A 13,413-nucleotide genomic window follows, 5' to 3' on the forward strand; every position below is an offset into this window, starting at 1 on the left:
CCCTTTCTCCTCTGGCTCCTCAGTGGCTTCACAGTTGATATCAACAGTGTACCGGGCAGAAAGCTCAAGATTGCTGCTCCTGCTGTTTTTTCTTTCACCTGGCTTTGCTGCTTTGGGATTTGAAGCCTGCTGAATTTAGGTTCCAGCTTGTTGGGTCTGCAAACGGTTAACCTTGTTCTCTGATCTGAGGGACAAACTGTGTGCTCCATCCGTCTGTCTGTTTAGCTCCACAGTTATCCCCACAGAAGGGAGCTGCAGCCAGTTGGGCAAAAAAAATCGAACCATTGTTTGTTTACATGTTAAAATCTGAGAAGCTCCTGCAGTTTCAGGAAAGATGTCCTCATTGCAGAGCCTCAAAACAACTGTTAATAAACCAGTGGTCATGTGAATTGATTCACGGGCCATGCCCAAGTAAGAGAAAGTCAGAAATACATGAACAGAAAGACACTTCCCAAAGATAGATGGGAATAGAATATATTCACATGACTTGAGGCACAAAGAAATGAATGCAGGTTCTCTTGTTCTCATGTCTTACCGAAGGCTGGAATAAAAACTATCAGAATGATTGAGACTGAATTGGCTTTTGTGCTTACAAACTGTACTACAAATGGTGCAGCCAGAGTGAGTACTTTTTATACGAAGCCAGTCAATTGCCTGTAGCTGATTTTGTTTCTGGTATGATTTGCTCTCCAGTCAACCAAGTAAATATTTTGAACAATAAATGAAGAAACAAAAAAAGAAACAAAAAGTAATGGGAAGAAAGTCCAGACCAGGAGCTGCAAAATTTATGGGTTTATTGCAATTCCACGAAGGGGCTTGAGGCAGTTACACCAGGATGGATTTTCCTTCCTCCTCATACCATGAATCTTCTTTTCCAGTACATTTAGATGTGATTCTATAGAAGAAATTTATTTATTCTTTTGTTGCAGAGGAGAGAGTTGGTCCTTGTTCTTCTTTTTGCTTTCCTGAACTAGGGCCTCTGCAGAAGGAATTTAAGTTGGAGGCTACTTGACATATTGCCTCAGTCAGCAGATGGCGTGTGCCATGGGAGCTGCAGTCACAGTCCCTGAGGTATTGTAGGGAAAAAGATTCCCTCCACTCCTACTAGAAGGCCGTTCTTGGAGTAGGGAGTGGGGCTGTCAAGGGGTTTAGATATTGAAAGGTGTCTGCATGTCCCCATCTTCTTGGTGGACCACGTTCCTTTTTGGTAGGCTGTGAATCAGAATGAAAGTTGGAGCTCATGCAGCTGTGACTCAGAGAGCCCCTTTGTGCTCTGCCGACAAGAGATAGAAGCATGGAAAGCTGACCAGAACCAGGAGCAAGTCCCCAGTTCTTCCTGCAGAAGAGAGAAACGTGGAAGAGCCTTTTCTTCTTCTCATTGGATGACCCAAATGTGGTGATAAAGGTAGGGCAGTTTAGGTACTGTTTGGCAAAGGGGTAGCCTAGTAGCCAGCACTCCCTTGGTTTCTGTAGGGCAGAGCCGATATCCAGCAAAGGAGCACAGTGGTCACTTCCAGTTATCACGACATGACCTTCCTTGTCTTTAGTTGGTTGCAGGGGGCAGTGCCAAGGAATGGAACAGAGAGACCATGAGAGGAGGAGAAGGAGATGCCTTGGTATAAAACACTCACCCTAGTTTTGTGTAAAAGGAGGATGGTATGATAGGAGGTTCAGTGCTCAGCTTGTGAAGGACTATGGAATTCCATTCATATCTGAGTAACTAGAAGGGGGTGTCTTAGGCAGGTTGAGACTCATCAAACTATCATCATTATCATTGTCATCAGATCACAGTCAATCTTTGCTTAAGTAGCTCTATGTGATTGTTCTGTGACAATACTGTCCTAAGTGTTTTATATATACTGTTTCACTGTCGATAAATGTAGAAACTGAGGCATATAGGGTTTAAGCCCCAAGTTACTGTATAGCTCATTTGCTGCAGTTAGAATTTGAACCCATGACCACCTGATGACAAGACCTGGGCTCTTAGCCACCTTGATGTTCTACCTCTGAAGTCAGGTTGTGTAATCTTAATTGAAGGAAGCAAACCAGAAGCTTCCTTTGTAATAGATCTGGGCCTGTCTCAAATCGTTATCATTACATTTTATATTAAGAAGTACTGAAGCAGAGTCTCTCTGGGTGGAGGCCACCTTCCATAAATGAGTTAGGTGTCTCATGGGACCATCTTGAGATATTGTTGAAGGAATCTAGGACCTACCTTTGGGTCTGGCTTACTGCCAGGGAGGAAGTGAGAGACGGGAGATGGGAGATCTTTGTGTCCCCGGTTTCTAACTCCTGCCTCAGAACTCTAATAAAAAGAAAAGTTTGCTTTTCCTCACAGTCAGTGAACTCTTGCCTTGCTGTGACTCTTGGGCCAGTGTAGGTAGAGCTGCATGGTTTCCATCTTAAACTTTTTGGTTCTACAGATGTCTGTATTCAGTCTTCCTGTGGCCGGACTAATTGCTTTCCCTGAAGAATCTTGACGCTAAAATGTTGCAAACCCTATTACTAGCTGTGTGCCATCTAAATGAATCTCACTGCTTTATATAGTCTAAGACTGTTTCACTGTCCGTGTACATTGAGAATTGTTATATCTCCCTGGTGCACTGTTCCTTTCCTTGTAATGTAATAACCGTCTTTATCCTTAACGATTATTATTATTTTTTGCCTTAAACTACATTTAGTTTGATATTAACATAGTTTACTATTTTCTTTCAATTTGTACTTGTCCAGTTTATCTTTTTTCATTCTTTAATTTCAACATTTCTTTATTCCAATGTTTTAAATGTACTTATTCTAAAGAGCATAGAGTATAGTTTTGCTCTTTTTATTCAATCTAGCAATCCCTTTTAATGGGTAAGTTTAGCCCACTTATTACCAGTAGATTTTGATTTATTTCTATCCTTTTTGCTTTCTCTTTTTCCTGCCTTTTCTGTGTTTTTTTTTCCTTCCTGCCATCCTTTATATTGATGGACTTTTCTTGATTACCTCTACTTGTTTAAAGTTATATATTCTAGTCCTATTCTTTGTAATGTTTACCTTAAAAAATCTAACATGCATTCATGCCATAAAATCAAAAGTTGCTCACTGTATCTGTATTTCTCATAAATGTTACATCAACTGTATAACAATTTACCATCAATCAAGACCCTGCTTATTGTAAGTTATTGTTGTTTAGTAGTTTAGTGACACCTAGTATTTATATTACTTATTACTGTATTAGTTAGGGTTCTCCGGAGAAACAAAATGAAGAGAATGTGTATGTATGTATGTACTGTGAAGTAACAGAAAAGAAAATATATTGATTTCTGCCCCTGGTTCCTGGTACAGAACTCCTAAAACCCTTGGAAATTCCAAAGTGATAGAGTACCAGGAACATCTTTTGTTCTAAGATTTGTTCTTTGCCTCTGGTTCCTGACCTGAAATTCCAAATCCCTTAGAATTTCCTGGGTGTTAGGAGTGTCTTTTGTTCTAATGAGGTGACTCTTGGTGACTCCTCGATGGGGGCTGGTCACCATAAAGACCAAGCCATGCTTAGAAGCTTAGAATTTTCAGCCATACCCCCCATTCTCCAGAGAGGGGAGAGGGGCTGGAAATGGAGTTAATGATTCATCATGCCTACATGATGAAGGCCTCCATAAAAATCCCAACAGTATGGGGTTCAGAGAGCTTCCGGGTTGCTGAACACGTGGAGGTGCTGGGAGAGCAGCATGCTCAGAAAGGGCATGCGTGCTCTGCTGCCCTTCCCACATACCTTGCCCTGTGCATCTCCTCCATCTGTTTATCTGTATCCTTTATCATATCCTTGTATAATAAAGTGGGAAACGGTAAGTAAACTGTTTTCCTGAGTTCTGTGAGCCACTCTAGCAAATTATTGAACCTAAGGAGGGAGTCATGGGAACCTCCGATTTATAGCTGATTGGTCAGAAGCACAGGTAACAACCCGGACTTGTGACTGGCACATACACGTATATCCTATTGGTTTCTCTGGAGAACCCTGACTAATACAATAAAACGTAATATAAAAACTTTAATACATGGGGGGAGATAGAGAGAGAGAAGATATTTATCTTAAAGAATTGAATCACATGATTGTGCAGCTGGCAGGTATGAAATCTGCAGTGTAGGCTGGCAGGCTGGAGACCCAGGGAAGCGTTACATTTCACATCCAAAGGTGATCTCTTGGCAGAATTCCCACTTCTTCAGGGGAGGTCAGTGTTTTTCTTAAGGCCTTCCGACTGTTTGGATGGGGCTCACCCACATTGCAGAGCACAATTTGCTTTACACAAAGTCTACTGATTTAAGTGTTAACCCATCCAAAAATTATTTTCACAGAAATATCTGTAAAGTTTCACTAAATACCTGGGCACCATGGCCCAGCCAAATTGACATATAAATTTAACCATCACAATTACCTGCATTAGTTATTCGTTATCGTTATTTTACATACTCAGGGATTTGTTTAGATTTACCTACATGTTTACCATTTTTTCCCTATATCTAATTCACTATTTTTCTAGGCTGAAACAACTGAGAAAAGGTAACTATCAACTTCACAATTTCATGCCCAGGTAATTTATTATTTGACATTTTATTTATCATGGTTTGAAATCACTATGTTTGCTATATCCAAGGATCATATTTTTGATCAATTCTGAAAGATTCTAAAACATTTTCAGATGTTATTTCTAATATTGTCTCTCCACTAATTCTCTTTTGGAGGAGACTATTGATTATGTTGGACCTTTTCATTCTTCCTTTCATGATATTTAACCTCTCTTTCATATTTTCTATCTCTTTATCTCTCTGTGATGCATTTGGGATTAATTCTTCACACCTAATTTTAGTTTACTTTACTTTCTTTGGATGTGATTAATTTGCAGTTTGAACCAACAGTTGAGCTTTGAATGTCAATGCCTTTATCTTTAATTTCTAGACTTCTGTTTTTTCTCTTTTCTTCAAATCTACCCATTCATTTTAGTTATTATTTTATACATTTTTCTGATTTTAATTTTCTTTTATGTCTTTATTTTCTAATTAATTAATTTACTTAAAAAAATTTGGGGAGCTGTGTTGGGTCTTCGTTGCGGCGAGTGGGGGCTACTCTTCCTTACGGTGTGCAGGCTTACATTACGGTGGCTTCTCTTGTTGTGGAGCACGGGCTCTAGGCACACGGGCTCCAATAGTTGTGGCTCGTGGGCTCTAGAGCGCAGGCTCAGTAGTTGTGGCGCATGGGCTTAGTTGCTCCGCAGCATGTGGGATCTTCCCAGACCAGGGCTCGAACCCATGTCCCCTGCATTGGCAAGCAGATTCTTAACCACTGCACCACCAGGGAAGTCCTGTCTTTATTTTTTAAACACACTAATTCTATACGTTCTTTCTACTAATCCTACAGTCTAGAGTTCTCGGAGTTTAATACTGCTGTTTATTGTATCTGCTTCTCTAGTTCATTTGAATTGTTTCATAGATGTTTTGTAGTTTTCGATTATAAGAAATCTTTAAGCAGGGCTTTGCTTGAAGACTTTTATCTGGCCTGTGTTGGACATATGTCCCTCAGGAGTGGTTCTGTCTATGCTAGTTACCCCAGGTATAATTCACTTTGGGTCTATTTCTTTCTCTTTTTTTAATATATATAATAGTTTGCAAATTGGTAGTTTCAGACTAGCAGATGCAAACTTTGGGCCTATTTCTATGTTATTTCTCACCTGGTGGATTCTTGAGCAAGTAGGAAGTATAAATTTGAACCCCAAACCCAAATGTGAGATACCTACCCTTATGTATTTACAGGGAAGTCTATATCTCACCCACCCAGATCCCAGGTCCAAATAGACAAGCTTGCTTGTTATTTCCCTGGACTAGTGGAATAATTTTTTCTAAAATACTCTTGCAATGTAGGTGTAGATCTTTAAAGATCCCAACTTTATGTGAAGATCTCAATTCCATCTCCTGCCTGTCCCACATATGTGCTAGAACTTAAGCCCTTTAGGTTCCTGAGGCTGGCAAACCAATCCAAGGATTCCCACCCTGGTTTTTACTTTCTCCTTCACTTTTGATTCTTAGAAATTTCCCTTACATTTGCATGAAATCAGATATGCATTTAAAAAGGGTGTGTGTGCGCGCATGCACGTGTGTTTAAAAGCACTAAGAAAGAATCTATGCGTATTTAGTTTCATGAAATGGATAGAAACATAACTATAATTTTTTTTGTAAATCTACTCCCATGACTTTCTGTTGGCCAGGAGAGCAAAATTATACCCCTACTCTAGAAGTTTAGCTGTCTTTTCCTATATCTGTTTTTTCCACACAGATGTATATCTGTGTCTGTCTATCTGTCTCTCTGCCTCTCTCTCACTTTCTTGTTCTTTATTTTCTCCAATAATTGACTGACTTTCTTTCTCATCTTGTCAGGACCATTTATTATTATTATTATTTTCGCCTCAAAACAGCTTTCACCTCAAAAAGCCTTTCATAAGGCTCCCAAACCGGAGATCAGAATCTCCTAGTGGATCTTAAAGTTGATTTCTGCCATAGCAGTCTTTCTCCTGACGTTTCTCTTTTCTGTGATTCCTAAGGGCAAGACAAACACAATCCCTACTGCTGACCGGCCTCAAGTTCCTAGAGAACAGAAACTGTGCCCAATTCAGAGCCATGTCAGTCAACAGCAAAGAGTACAAAGGATTAGCCTTTTGACATGAATATGATATTCAACAGCAAGAGAAAAACCAAGGGCCTAGGTACTTTACAAACCAAAGTTTAGGTCAGTTGTTGCAAAATATATTTTTATGTGATACTCAAGATTTATTTTTAAGTAATAAACTGCTCCTTTCAGGATCATGCTGTTCAGAAATTGAGCAAGTACAGAAGCCACTGGGGAAATTAGTGAATTCCCTAAGTTTTGGCAGAGTGTGTAGTTTTGTTGCAATCTTTACTTTTACTATATTAAACCTTAGGAAACCACTTTGTATAGGCTGGGCTCTTGTTCTGTCTGCCAAAAGAAAAGTTTCACAAGCAGAGTAGATGCATATCTATTAATTTATAGCCCAGAGGTTAAAAAGCTTAGGGACTGTTATGTCTAAAGCTCATGTTTTAAATTTGAGAGATAAGTTATCGGTGTCTATAAAATAGGAGTATATTCAACATAGTCAAGCTCTGATTCTGTTCTCTTCCTCCATTTCTCCATGAATTCTCCAGAAAAAAATACTTTTTTTCTGTATTAGGTGATGGAAAGCTTTGTTCAAAATGTTTTTGGAATTCTATTTTTGTAAACTTCTGTGTTTGTTCTCTATGTCCATTAGCTTTTTCTCATTATTTAAGTTACTCATTGCTAGATGTCCTCCAGTAACTAATCTTTCCTCCTCTTCCTTCGCCTCCTCCTCCTCCTTTTTTTTTTTAAGTATGAGAACCCCTAAGTTTAGCTTGGCCTGTATAACCCTAAGTTATATAACTTGGCCGTATAACTGGAGACTACATTTCTCTCCTCTTTTGCAGCTAGGTGTGGCTAATAGGATGTGAGCAAAGGTTATGCAAGTACCTTATGGTTCATGGTCTTAGAGGGGGTTCTTAGACAGCCATCTTGCTCTCTGTTTTGTGAATCTAATCAACCAAACAGTACCCAAAGGTCTTGCAAGAGACCACAGGGAGAAAAGACAAAGAAAAGTTCATGGGCTAAACGGCTTCAGAGTCTTTTTGTTTTATATTTACATATGTGTAATATTTGTAACATACTTTTACATAGCATTTCCTTACATATAATTCTATATGAGACATGTTCTGTATAATTTCATTTTCTATGAGTAGATGATTACAGTATAATGTGATAAAGTCTATAAAACAAGTATGAATCAATGCTGCAGGAACAGAGAGGAGGGAGCCTAGACCAGGTTGGTAAGGCTAAGGAAGGCTTTCTGGGGAAGAACGAGCTTGGTCTTGAGAACGGGATAAACTTATCCAGGAGATTTATCCAAGCAATCAGTGGTGGGAATAGCATTCCGGGAAGAAGGAACATTGTGAGCAAAGCCATTGCAGCATGAGAGAACATGAGGGACTCTGGGAAGTGCACATGATTCATTACATAAGAGTTGGGGAGTAGAAAGAGATAGTGTAAGGAAGGGGGCTTTGTATGCCATGCTAAGGTATTTGAGTTTTACATGAAGTCAGTGAAGCTGGAAGGATTTTAAACAAGGAAGTGAGATGATTGGGTTTACATTTTAGGATGGCCACTCTGGCAGTACTGTGGAGACTACATTGAAGGAGCCCCAAAACTAAATAAAGCTGTGAGATGCCTCTGTGAAAGAAAAGGCTTGGTTGATTATATTCACAAAACAGAGACTGAGATGGCAGTACTGATACATCAGCCTGCAGTGTTTTTCCAGAGACAAGAGGGGAGCTTGATTTCTTTCTGCTATATAATCAGAATCTACAAGTTTGTTTCACTTCTTTGAGAATATTTTCCCAAAGGCCGATCCTTTTTCATTTTGTGTCCTGGACTTCTTGATAAACTGGAACAAAGTTTCTCAATGTGTTCATCCTTTTAAGATGTATGAACTTCATTGTGACCTTGTATGCCTCTCTCAAGGGTATTTGGAGTATAATTGGAAAGGTCTCTACTGCCTACATTCACTGGCTGTTCAACACAATTGTTGCTAGTTTATAAGCCCATATCCCGAAGTGATAGTCACATATTTAATTCCAAAATTATCTCCTGTTCCTCCAAGAAAGAGTCAACCAAGTGTAAATGAGGTCACAGTTCTGCACATAATGTGACAATTTTTTGAATATGTTTCCTTTAACAAGAAAGACTTTGAGCGTATGAACGTGGACACTTTTTTGGATATCACCTGGTGTTTTGTGAGCAGTGATATTTTTCTTATTTACTGAATGTCAGAATTCCATAAGGGATCAAAGAACTCTGTTAGGCAGATATAACATGAGCCTATTGTCAGATCACTTTCTGTGGTTAATATGCAAAGCAATGAACAGGGATAGCAGAATGTCAGCAGAAGCAATGGAAATGTGTTTGATTTTGGTCACTGGTCATACAGGTCTGTGCTGTATATTCAGGGAAAACTCTGCCTGTGATAAGTCCATGGTAGAAGTACAAGGTGAGTCAACCAGATTTTTGGTGTCAGCTGACATTACGTAAGAAAACACCACTGAATTGTTTTGCAGGAAAAAAAGTCCTTAGATTTAGAATTTTGGATGTGGCTTTGGTTGTTTTCAGAATGTCTGCGCTCAGGAGGAAGTTAGGTTGAGTGATCACCCCTTTGTTCTTAACATATCCAGCCATAGGCTGTTTTGTACATGTGGACAACCTAATAATGCTCCCTGACCCCAAAATTGTTTTGAAGTCAGCAGAAGAAGAGGGACCTTGTGACATTTAGGTAGGACAAACTTAAGACATTTAACAGGGGTGTGTAAGCTAGGCCTGAAGTCACAAGCTGGCAAACTTTAAAAGCCATCAGAAAGGGGAAAGTGATAATATATATTTCAAAAAGGTCATACTATTTATCTAGTGAAACAAAAGGAGCGTAGTTGTTAGTCAGCAAATGGAAGTGGGGAGTGCAATGCGGAATATTGCAGAAGGGTCACACATTGGTTTAAGGGAGTAAAACATTAGGGGTCTTTTTTTTAGTTGAGGTTTTAGCTGAATATGTGCTATGCAATTCTGTTGATTGATTGTGACAGCTGCTTTCCTCTTTTGAGGCTTCCAAGTCCTCAGAGTTTCCTGGAAGGGCTAGATGCCAGTCCCTAGGGTGAGTGCTGCAACCCAAGAAGCGCCATTTAACCCTGGGGTGACCCTCTTTAACTGCTGGGAACCAGTAGGCATGTCCCCCGCCCCGATGTCTGAGAGGCAGATCTCAGCTGTGAATCATTCCTGTCAGTAGCTTTCACGGTAAATTTGGGGAGCAGGGGGAGTGGAGGAAAGAAGTCAACCTTTCCTCAACTTTATGTTCTTTTCAGCTCTTCTCTGTGTTTATCTTCAGTGAGAGGTTTGATTTTCTCATTTGGTTCAGGGGAGTCTTAGCTGTGTCCCCATTCTGGGCATAGAAGAAAGGAAATCATTTTTCTATAACCTAGATACTTCTTTTGAGTTCATGGCTTCCACCCCTTCCCCACCCGCTGGCAACAATTTTGGGCAAAATGAGATTGGCTAAGTTTGTTATTTTAGATGGGATCGCTGATTAAGTGGCACTTGGTAGGCCATCTTCCCCTCTTCCCCCCACCATGATAGTGATGGTCTGGGCATCATGAGGGCTTCATCAGAACACTTTGCAGTGTAACTCTCTGGAGAGAGGATAGAGACAGACACACAATATGCTCATATATACACATATTGGTTATTGAGAAATGAATATGTGTAAATGTGCCAGTGCTTGGACTGGTAGATGGTTGTATGCTGGGAAGTGGGTGACTTCTGACAAGTTTGAAATTTGGAACAGAGGTTGAGGCTGGAGACAGTGTCTCCTTTGTCCAAGAAAAGCAGGCCACTGGTCCAGCCTTGTGCCTCAGGTGTCCCAGGCTTTGGATTGACTTTCTCCAGCTTTTTAAATTGCCATCTGGTGCCTGGGACAACTGGAAATGTCAGTACATGATGGACAGGGTCATCCCACGAGGATCACTCCATTGTCCAGCGGGGTGTTTCTTTTTCAAGACTGAGTGAAATTGAGTCAACATAATGGTGCTGACAGGCAGATTATGGGTGACTCAAATTGTTTATAGAGAGATTGGCAAAAACAAAAAAACAAAAAAAATTTGCCCAGGTCTCAAGGGGTGGCCCCGGCTAGAGATACAAATTTGGAAATAGTTTGTCATTAAAACTCATGGAACAAGATGAGATCATCTGGGAGTGAGTGTAGATAGAAAAGGAGCTCACACCAAAAGTCCCTAGGGGTTGTGGCATTGGCATGTCTGCATTCAGACTCCCTCTTTATTTTTTGCTTTTTTTAAAAAAAAATTATTGGAGTATAATTGCTCTACAATGGTGTGTTAGTTTCTGCTTTATAACAAAGTGAAACAGCCATACACACACATATATCCCGATATCTCCTCCCTCTTGCATCTCCCTCCGACCCTCCCTATCCCATCCCTTTAGGTGGTCACAAAACACCGAGCTGAACTCCCTGGGCTATGCGGCTGCTTCCAACTAGCAATCGATTTTACATTTGGTAATGTAAATATGTCCATGCCACGCTGTCACTTCATCCCAGCTTACTCTTCCCCCTCCCTGTGTCCTCAAGTCCATTCTCTACGTCTCTGTCTTTATTCCTGTACTGCCCCTAGGTTCTTCAGAACCTTTTTTTGTTTTAGATTCCATATATATGTGTTAGCATACAGTACTTGTTTTGGTCTTTCTGACTTATCTTAGCCTGTATGACAGTCTCTAGGTCCATCCACCTCACTACAAGTAACTCAATTTCGTTTCTTTTTATGGCTGAGTAATATTCCATTGTATATATGTGCCACATCTTCTTTATCCATTCATCTGTTGATGGACACTTAGGTTGTTTCCATCTCCTGGCTACTGTGAATAGAGCTGCATTGAACATTGTGGTACATGACTCTTTTTGAATTATGGTTTTCTCAGCGTATATGCCCAGTAGTGAGATTGCTGTGTCGTATGGTAGTTCTGTTTTTAGTTTTTTAAGGAACCTCCATACTGTTCTCCATAGTGGCTGTATCAATTTACATTCCCACCAACAGTGCAAGAGGGTTCCCTTTTCTCCACACCCTCTCCAGCATTTATTGTTTGTAGATTTTTTGATGATGGCCATTCTGACCGGTGTGAGGTGATCCTTCACTGTAGTTTTGATTTGAATTTCTCTAATCATTAGTGGTGTTAAGCATCCTTTCACGTGTTTGTTGATGATCTGTATATCTTCTTTGGAGAAATGTCTATTTAGGTCTTCTGCCCATTTTTAGATTGGGTTGTGTGTCTTTTTGATATTGAGCAGCATGAGCTACTTGTAAATTTGTGAGATTAATCCTTTGTCAGTTGCTTCATTTGCAAATATTTTCTCCCATTCTGAGGGTTGTCTTTTTTTTTTTTTTTTTTTTGCGGAACGCTGGCCTCTCACTGTTGTGGCCTCTCCCGTTGCGGAGCACAGGCTCCAGATGTGCAGGCTCAGCGGCCATGGCTCACAGGCCCAGCCGCTCGGCGGCGTGTGGGATCTTCCCGGACCGGGGCACAAACCCGCGTCCCCTGCATCAGCAGGCAGACTCTCAACCACTGCGCCACCAGGGAAGCCCTGGATTTTCTTTTTGATTTCTTCAATGATCTCTTGGTTATTTAGTAATGTATTGTTTAGCCTCCATGTGTTCGTATTTTTTTACAGATTTTTTCCTGTAATTGATATCTAGTCTCATAGTGTTGAGGTTGGAAAAGATACTTGATACGATTTCAACTTTCTTAAATTTACCAAGGATTGATTTGTGACCCAAGATATGATCTATCCTGGGGAATGTTCCATGAGCACTTGAGAAGAAAATGTATTCTGTTGTTTTTGGGTGGAATGTCCTATAAATATCAATTAAGTCCATCTTGTTTAATGTATCATTTAAAGCTTGTGTTTCCTTATTTATTTTTATTTTGGATGATCGGTCCATTGGTGAGAATGGGGTGTTAAAGTTCCCTACTATGATTGTGTTACTGTTGATTTCCCCTTTTATGGCTGTTAGCATTTGGCTTACGTATTGAGGTGCTTCTATGTTGGGTGCATAAATATTTACCATTGTTATATCTTCTTCTTGGATCAGTCCATTGATCATTATGTAGTGTCCGTCTGTAGTAACAGTCTTTATTTTAATGTCTAGTTTTTCTGATATGAGAATTGCTACTCCAGCTTTCTTTTGATTCCATTTACATGGAATATCTTTTTCCATCCCCTCACTTTCAGTCTGTATGTGTTCCTAGATCTGAAGTGGGTCTCTTGTAGACAGCATATATATGTGTCTTGTTTTTGTATCCATTCAGCCAGTCTATGTCTTTTGGTTAGAGCAGTTAATCCCTTTACATGTAAGGTAGTAATCGATATGTATGTTCCTGTTAACATTTTCCTAATTGTTTTGGGATTGTTATTGGAAGTCTTTTCCTTCTCTTGTGTTTCTTGTCTAGAGAAGTTCCTTTAGCATTTGTTGTAAAGCTAGTTTTGGTGGTGCTGAATTCTCTTAGCTTTTGCTTGTCTCTAAAGGTTTTAATTTCTCCACTGAATCTGAATGAGGTCCTTGCTGGGTAGAGTATTGTTGGTTGTACGTTTTTCCCTTTCATCACTTTAAATATGCCCTGCCACTCCCTTCTGGCTTGTAGAGTTTCTGCTGAAAGATCAGCTGTTAATTGTATGGGGATTCCCTTGTATGTTATTTGTTGCTTTTCCCTTGCTGCTTTTAATATTTTTTCTTTGTGTTTAATTTTTGATAGTT

This window comes from Globicephala melas, chromosome 3 (assembly GCF_963455315.2).
Source record: "Globicephala melas chromosome 3, mGloMel1.2, whole genome shotgun sequence".
NCBI classification, from domain to species: Eukaryota; Metazoa; Chordata; class Mammalia; order Artiodactyla; family Delphinidae; genus Globicephala; species Globicephala melas.